Source organism: Elephas maximus, chromosome 2 (assembly GCF_024166365.1).
Source record: "Elephas maximus indicus isolate mEleMax1 chromosome 2, mEleMax1 primary haplotype, whole genome shotgun sequence".
NCBI lineage: Eukaryota > Metazoa > Chordata > Mammalia > Proboscidea > Elephantidae > Elephas > Elephas maximus.
Genome location: NC_064820.1, coordinates 38,494,303 through 38,503,028, shown reverse-complemented (window position 1 = coordinate 38,503,028; position 8,726 = coordinate 38,494,303).

Below are 8,726 nucleotides of genomic sequence, written 5' to 3'. Positions count from 1 at the left end.
ATAGAATCTTTCACTATGCAACTTATTTTTTCTTCAGTTCTTTCAGTTTGAGAAATGCGGAGCATGTTCTTCCCTTTTGGTTTTGTAACTGGAGGTCTTTGCTTTGTCTTCTCGAGCTGCCCTTTGAAATCTTCTGTTCAGCTCTTTCACTTCATCATTTCTTCTGATGACCTTCAGAGGTACACAAAGACTTGCCTTCAGGTGCACACAAATGGCAACATCTTATAAGAATATTTCGTGTCAGAGGGATAGAATTTCTCTTATTCCACTCTCAGGTTGCCCTTTTGTTACATCATTTAAAAAGATTCATCACATCCCTTATGTCCATTTTAATCAAACATCATCTCATCAAATTAGCAGAGATGTGAGGATAGAAAAGGAAGCTTATGCTGATTTTTTTCCCTAGCCCTGTTCCTTTTAGGAAGGTTGTTTCCAAGAGGTACCAGGAGGAGCCTTGCATGTGTTTTCCCAGAATGGAAAGTTGTGCCTGCAACACAAAGAGAGGCATGCAACATGAAACCAGTCTCCAGACTGAGCAAGGAAGAATCAAGGGTTAGGGAAGAGTGGTAGTGAGATTTTGGCTGTTTCTTTTTATGACTGTCTTGCTGCCTAAAATGTCAGAATGCAGAATTTTTGACTCTAGTTCACAAGACTAACCAGACTTAGTGGATCCTTTCCATTTGGGGAATCTAGGGACTTCATTTTGTTCAGATAGCCAGCCACATGTTTGTCTTATTTGTCTGGGAGTCCAATCGTCTTCCCCCTTTTAACTCTTCTACTTGAACTTTCCCACCACAGAAGGCCTTTTCAGTTCGAGCTTGTGATTAATACAGAATTCTCAGTCCTGCAGATCAGTTAGTATCAGTGTCTATTGAGACCACTTCAGACCACAGCAAACTACCTCCCATTTTTTGCACCCATATAGGATTTGACTGTGTACTGAGATTTTGCTTCATTTCTTAGTTCTCCTTGAAGTTTGATGCCAATTAGATGCCACCACCGTGGCAGTTTCCTCGGGTTCACCTCTCCAGGTGTTGGGAACAAGTGTTCTCATTGTTATATTTAAGCATGATCCATGTACATTTTTTTTTTCCTCCCAGGCACGTCTAGAAGCCTTTTAACAACCTCTTCTGCACATATTTTTGAGGAGAGCCTGAGGAGAGAGTGCAAGTTTGTGGTTTTCCTGTTGAATTTATTGCTTTTTTCATTAAAACGGTAGCAAGAATGGAGTCTCATAGCTTTCATCTCTGCAAGTTCCCAGTGCAGCTTTTGATGTTTTCTGGTTTATAGCCTCGTGTGGATTTCTTACATCCAGCAGGCATTTGATCTCTTTCCCACTGCCCTCCTGTTTTTTCAGGACAGGAAGTTTGAATTCATGGGATGGAAGAATAAGGCAGCTGGTGAGATTGTGGTATTTTTAATCCCATCAGACATTTAATTGCTAAGTCCTTGATGTGGGACACAAACTGAAATGTTAGAGTCCCTCAGAGTTAGGGAATACCACTGTCATGCATTTCTTTATTCAGTATATATCTGGAGGCCCAGTACTAAATGTTGGACTGGAAAATGAACCAGGCTCAATTAATTTATTTCAAATATTTAACCTGAGAAAAGGCACAATCTTTCCGAGAAAATAATATAAGAAGAGACTTGTATAAATTTGTGTCAATTGGTTGTTCCAAAAAAATTCATATTCACTCATGTGTGAATTGAGTCAGTATCTTCAGAGGCTCTCATCTCGTGGCCCAGCTACTAAGCAGAGATAGCAGATGATTCTCATCACCTTGTCTCAAGTCTTTCTCTCAGAGACAAGGCTCCTATTTGCAAATGGAGAAAGCTATGTAAAGTGGAATGCCTAATTTCTTCAGGAATCGTGTAGCATTTGGAATTTATCCCTTGGATCTTTAGTTCATTGCCAGTTCTCCATTTTCTGCCTCCTTTGGATATGAAATAAGAATGAGTTCTTTTTTTCAAAATAGGATATGTTCAGGAAATTTCTTGTGTCAGAGTTTAGTGGCTGAGGGAATAAAAAAAGAAAGATAATTCAAATGATTCATCAATTTTTGGAATTGATTACATATTTATAAAAGCAGATATATCTTTACTATTTTACTTTAGTTAAGCTTCTATTAAAATGTTTTATCAAAAACACATAAATGATGACTTGGAGGTTATCCTACACAAGTATCTGAGAATATAACTGTATGACATACACCCACATACAGATAATCAAACATACATTTTGTATTAATTTTTTCATATTTGGTTATTTAAATTATTTCTACTTCCATGAAATCAAGAACGGCTTAACATGCTATTTATAAGGGTGTCCCTTCTCCAGATCTGTCTCCACCCATAACACCCAGCTTCTCCCTGCTGTCAGCCCTGGAGGCTTGACAGATATGAAATAGTCAATAGACTCCACAACCTGTAGCTTCTGGATGGTTTTCGCCAGTAGGAACTTTGGCAATAATTCAAGGCATTCTCTCTACAAGTTTGCATTGAGCTGGCTGCATCCCTGTTCCAAAGATTACTGCTCTCTCATCTGATGAACTGCCCTTCTGGCTTCTGCCATCAGGCCCCTCTTCTTTTCTGCCTAGGAGTAGTAGCAGCTCGTCTAGATATTAATAGCTCCAAGTTACCTAATTACTATATCTTCCCTAATGACTCCCCCTGGAAACACTGGTGGCGTAGTGGTTAAGTGCTACAGCTGCTAACCAAAGGGTCGGCAGTTCGAATCCGCCAGGCACTCCTTGGAAACTCTATGGGGCAGTTCTACTCTGCCCTATAGGGTCACTATGAGTTGGAATCAACTCGACGGCACTGGGTTTGGTTTGGTTTGAGTGACTCCCCCACACCCTTCCTGCACCTTTGTACATAGAGTCTTTCTAAATAAATCTTCCTCAAATAATCTTGGCTTGAGTGTGTCATGTACTTCCTGTTGGGACCCTGATTGATTAAAAAAGAAAGATACAGAGCCCAGGATACAGACTAGGTGTGTATTGCTTTCATTTGTAAACAGAGAGGGACTAACAGAGCAGGAGGAAGAATAAGAAATTGCTACTTCCTTCAATTTTCATAGGAAAGTATTTAAGAATAGACACATTTACTATCTGCTTTCTATCCAGGCAGATGTAATTTATTTTGATGTAGTAACCTTGGGTTTGTTCAGTTTTGCATATAGCTCAAAACCTCAGTGCAGGTGAATTTATTAGTGTACAAATATGGGTGAAGGATAGCAGTTTAGATCCTCCCCAAGCTTCTATAGAAGTCCCTTCCAACTGACCTTGGGCTGGTCCCTTATTATCCATAATAATCCTGCTGATAGAACTTCTGAGGATGACTAATAATTCTGTCAGTACTGATTATAGTCAGAGTATTTCTTCTGGCAAGTGTCTACAGTCATTGTTGTCCCTGTTATTCATTGTGGTGCTGCTGCCTCAGTTCTTAGGCTACAAATGTAAGTGCTAAATGCTATCATCCTAACCAAGCATTTGGTGTGACATGGGCCAAATGATACAATCTCTGCTTACACAGGACTTTCATACATAGGTTACAGGACAGGACGGGTTAAAAAGATAATTCTGTATTTAAAAATTTCTTTAGAGGGAAGCAGCGATTGTTTCCAGAGCCTGGAGCCAGTGTACCAGTCAGGTACGGCACAAGCACAGAGAGCTGCTCCACTCCCCCTGAACTAACCCCGGGAGGGGGACCAGCCGGTTCCACGGGCGGCGTGGGACGCAGCCGGTAGGAGAAGTCCCCGGGAGGCAGTGACTGGTCTTGGAGCAGAAAGAGCAGCGTTCGAGCCGGGGAACCGTCCCGCAGGGATTTGGACTGGACGCAGCGGATTTTCTGGAAAAACTAGTTTCCCAGTGATGGCTCGGAGACAACAATCCATATCAAACCACTTAAAGAAGCAGACCATGACAGCTTCTCCAACCCCCCAAACAAAAGAATCAAAATCTTTCCCAAATGAAGATACAATCTTGGAATTATCAGATACAGAATATAAAAAACTAATTTACAGAATGCTTAATGATATCACAAATGAAATTAGGATAACTGCAGAAAAAGCCAAGGAACACACTGATAAAATTGTTGAAGAACTCAAAAAGATTATTCAAGAACATACTGGAAAAATTAATAAGTTGCAAGAATCCATAGAGAGACAACATGTAGAAAGCGATACAAGGCGATATAGAACAATACAAGTTAGGTTTTTACTTAGAAAAATAGGGGTAAATAATAAGGTAACCACAAAAAGGTATAACAACTCTATAACTCAAGATAAAAACCAAGAAAAACGTAACGACTCAACTAACATAAAGTCTAGCACTATGAAAATGAGGATCTCACAATTTACTAAGAAAAACGCCTCAGCACAAAAAAGTATGTGGAAAAATGAAATTGTCAACAACACACATAAAAAGGCATCAAAATGACAGCACTAAAAACTTATTTATCTATAATTACCCTGAATGTAAATGGACTAAATGCACCAATAAAGAGACAGAGAGTCACAGACTGGATAAAGAAACACGATCCATCTATATGCTGCCTACAAGAGACACACCTTAGACTTAGAGACACAAACAAACTAAAACTCAAAGGATGGAAAAAAGTATATCAAGCAAACAATAAGCAAAAAAGAAGAGGAGTAGCAATATTAATTTCTGACAAAATAGACTTTAGACTTAAATCCACCACAAAGGATAAAGAAGGACACTACATAATGATAAAAGGGACAATTGATCAGGAAGACATAACCATATTAAATATTTATGCACCCAATGACAGGGCTGCAAGATACATAAATCAAATTTTAACAGAATTGAAAAGTGAGATAGATACCTCCACAATTATAGTAGGAGACTTCAACACACCACTTTCGGAGAAGGACAGGACATCCAGTAAGAAGCTCAACAGAGACACGGAAGATCTAATTACAACAATCAACCAACTTGACCTCATTGACTTATACAGAACTCTCCACCCAACTGCTACAAAGTATACTTTTTTTTCTAGCGCACATGGAACATTCTCTAGAATAGACCACATATTAGGTCATAAAACAAACCTTTGCAGAGTCCAAAACATCGAAATATTACAAAGCATCTTCTCAGACCACAAGGCAATAAAACTAGAGATCAATAACAGAAAAACTAGGGAAAAGAAATCAAATCCTTGGAAAATGAACAATACCCTTCTGAAAAAAGACTGGGTTATAGAAGACATCAAGGAGGGAATAAGGAAATTCATAGAAAGCAATGAGAATGAAAATACTTCCTATCAAAACCTCTGGGACACAGCAAAAGCAGTGCTCAGAGGCCAATTTATATCAATAAATGCACACATACAAAAAGAAGAAAGAGCCAAAATCAGAGAACTGTCCCTACAACTTGAACAAATAGAAAGTGAGCAACAAAAGAACCCATCAGGCACCAGAAGAAAACAAATAATAAAAATGAGAGCTGAACTAAATGAATTAGAGAACAGAAAAACAATTGAAAGAATTAACAAAGCCAAAAGCTGCTTCTTTGAAAAAATTAACAAAATTGATAAACCATTGGCTAGACTGACTAAAGAAATACAGGAAAGGAAACAAATAACCCGAATAAGAAATGAGAAGGACCACATCACAACAGAACCAAATGAAATTAAAAGAATCATTTCAGATTATTATGAAAAATTATACTCTAACAAATTTGAAAACCTAGAAGAAATGGATGAATTCCTGGAAAAACACTACCTACCTAAACTAACACATTCAGAAGTAGAACAACTAAATAGACCCATAACAAAAAAAGAGATTGAAACGGTAATCAAAAAACTCCCCAAAAAAGAAGCCCTGGCCCGGACAGCTTCACTGCAGAGTTCTACCAAACTTTCAGAGAAGAGTTAACACCACTACTACTAAAGGTATTCCAAAGCATAGAAAATGACGGAATACTACCCAACTCATTCTATGAAGCCACCATCTCCTTGATACCAAAACCAGGTAGAGACATTACAAAAAAAGAAAATTATAGACCTGTATCCCTCATGAACATAGATGCAAAAATCCTCAACAAAATTCTAGCCAATAGACTCCAACAGCACATCAAAAAAATAATTCACCCTGATCAAGTGGGATTTATACCAGGTATGCAAGGCTGGTTTAATATCAGAAAAACCATTAATGTAATCCACCACATAAATAAAACAAAAGACAAAAACCACATGATCTTATCAATTGATGCAGAAAAGGCATTTGACAAAGTCCAAAACCCATTCATGATAAAAACTCTTACCAAAATAGGAATTGAAGGAAAATTCCTCAACATAATAAAGGGCATCTATGCAAAGCCAACAGCCAATATCACTCTAAATGGAGAGAACCTGAAAGCATTTCCCTTGAGAACGGGAACCAGACAAGAATGCCCTTTATCACCGCTCTTATTCAACATCGTGCTGGAAGTCCTAGCCAGGGCAATTAGGCTAGACAAAGAAATAAAAGGTATCCGGATTGGCAAGGAAGAAGTAAAGTTATCACTATTTGCAGATGACATGATTATATACACAGAAAACCCTAAGGAATCCTCCAGAAAACTACTGAAACTAATAGAAGAGTTTGGCAGAGTCTCAGGTTATAAAATAAACATACAAAAATCACTTGGATTCCTCTACATCAACAAAAAGAACACCGAAGAGGAAATAACCAAATCAATACCATTCACAGTAGCCCCCAAGAAGATAAGATACTTAGGAATAAATCTTACCAAGGATGTAAAAGACCTATACAAAGAAAACTAAGAAAACTACGAAGCTCTACTGCAAGAAATTCAAAAGGACATACTTAAGTGGAGAAACATACCCTGCTCATGGATAGGAAGACTTAACATAGTAAAAATGTCGATTCTACCAAAAGCCATCTATACATTTAACGCACTTCCGATCCAAATTCCAATGTCATATTTTAAGGGGATAGAGAAACAAAGAACCAATTTCATATGGAAGGGAAAGAAGCCCCGGATAAGCAAAGCACTACTGAAAAAGAAGAAGAAAGTGGGAGGCCTCACCTTACCTGACTTCAGAACCTATTATACAGCCACAGTAGTCAAAACAGCCTGGTATTGGTACAACAACAGACACATAGACCAATGGAACAGAATTGAGAACCCAGACATAGATCCATCCACGTATGAGCAGCTGATATTTGACAAAGGACCAGCGTCAATTAACTGGGGAAAAGATAGCCTTTTTAACAAATGGTGCTGGCATAACTGGATATCCATTTGCAAAAAAATGAAACAGGACCCATACCTCACACCATGCACAAAAACTAACTCCAAGTGGATCAAAGACCTAAACATAAAGACTAAAACGATAAAGATCATGGAAGAAAAAATTGGGACAACCCTAGGAGCCCTAATACAAGGTATAAACAGAATACAAAACATTACCAAAAATGATGAAGAGAAACCCGATAACTGGGAGCTCCTAAAAATCAAACACCTATGCTCATCTAGAGACTTCTCCAAAAGAGTAAAAAGACCACCTACAGACTGGGAAAGAATTTTCAGCTATGACATCTCAGACCAGCGCCTGATCTCTAAAATCTACATGATTCTGTCAAAACTTAACCACAAAAAGACAAACAACCCAATCAAGAAGTGGGCAAAGGATATGAACACACATTTCACTAAAGAAGATATTCAGGCAGCCAACAGATACATGAGAAAATGCTCTCGATCCTTAGCCATTAGAGAAATGCAAATTAAAACTACGATGAGATTCCATCTCACACCAGCAAGGCTGGCATTAATCCAAAAAACACAAAATAATAAATGTTGGAGAGGCTGCGGAGAGATTGGAACTCTCATACACTGCTGGTGGGAATGTAAAATGGTACAACCACTTTGGAAATCTATCTGGCATTATCTTAAACAGTTAGAAATAGAACTACCATACAATCCAGAAATCCCACTTCTAGGAATATACCCTAGAGATACAAGAGCCTTCATACAAACTGATATATGCACACCCATGTTTTTTGCAGCTCTGTTTACAATAGCAAAAAGCTGGAAGCAACCAAGGTGTCCATCAACGGATGAATGGGTAAATAAATTGTGGTATATTCACACAATGGAATACTACGCATCGATAAAGAACAGTGACAAATCTCTGAAACATTTCATAACATGGAGGAACCTGGAAGGCATTATGCTGAGCGAAATGAGTCAGAGGCAAAAGGACAAATATTGTATAAGACCACTATTATAAGATCTTGAGAAATAGTAAACCTGAGAAGAACACATACTTTTGTGGTTACAGGGGGGGAGGGAGGGAGGGTGGGAGAGGGTTTTTTATTGATTAATCAGTAGATAAGAACTGCTTTAGGTGAAGGGAAAGACAACACTCAATACATGGAAGGTCAGCTCAATTGGACTGGACCAAAAGCAAAGAAGTTTCTGGGATAAAATGAATGCTTCAAAGGTCAGCGGAGCAAGTACGGGGGTCTGGGGAACATGGTTTGCGGGGACTTCTAAGTCAAATCATTCTGCATCCCACTTTGAAATGTGGCGTCTGGGGTCTTAAATGCTAACAAGTGGCCATCTAAGATGCAGCAATTGGTCTCAACCCACCTGGAGCAAAGGAAAATGAAGAACATCAAGGCCACAGGACAACTAAGAGCCCAAGAGACAGAAAGGGCCACATGAACCAGAGACCTACGTCATCCTGAGACC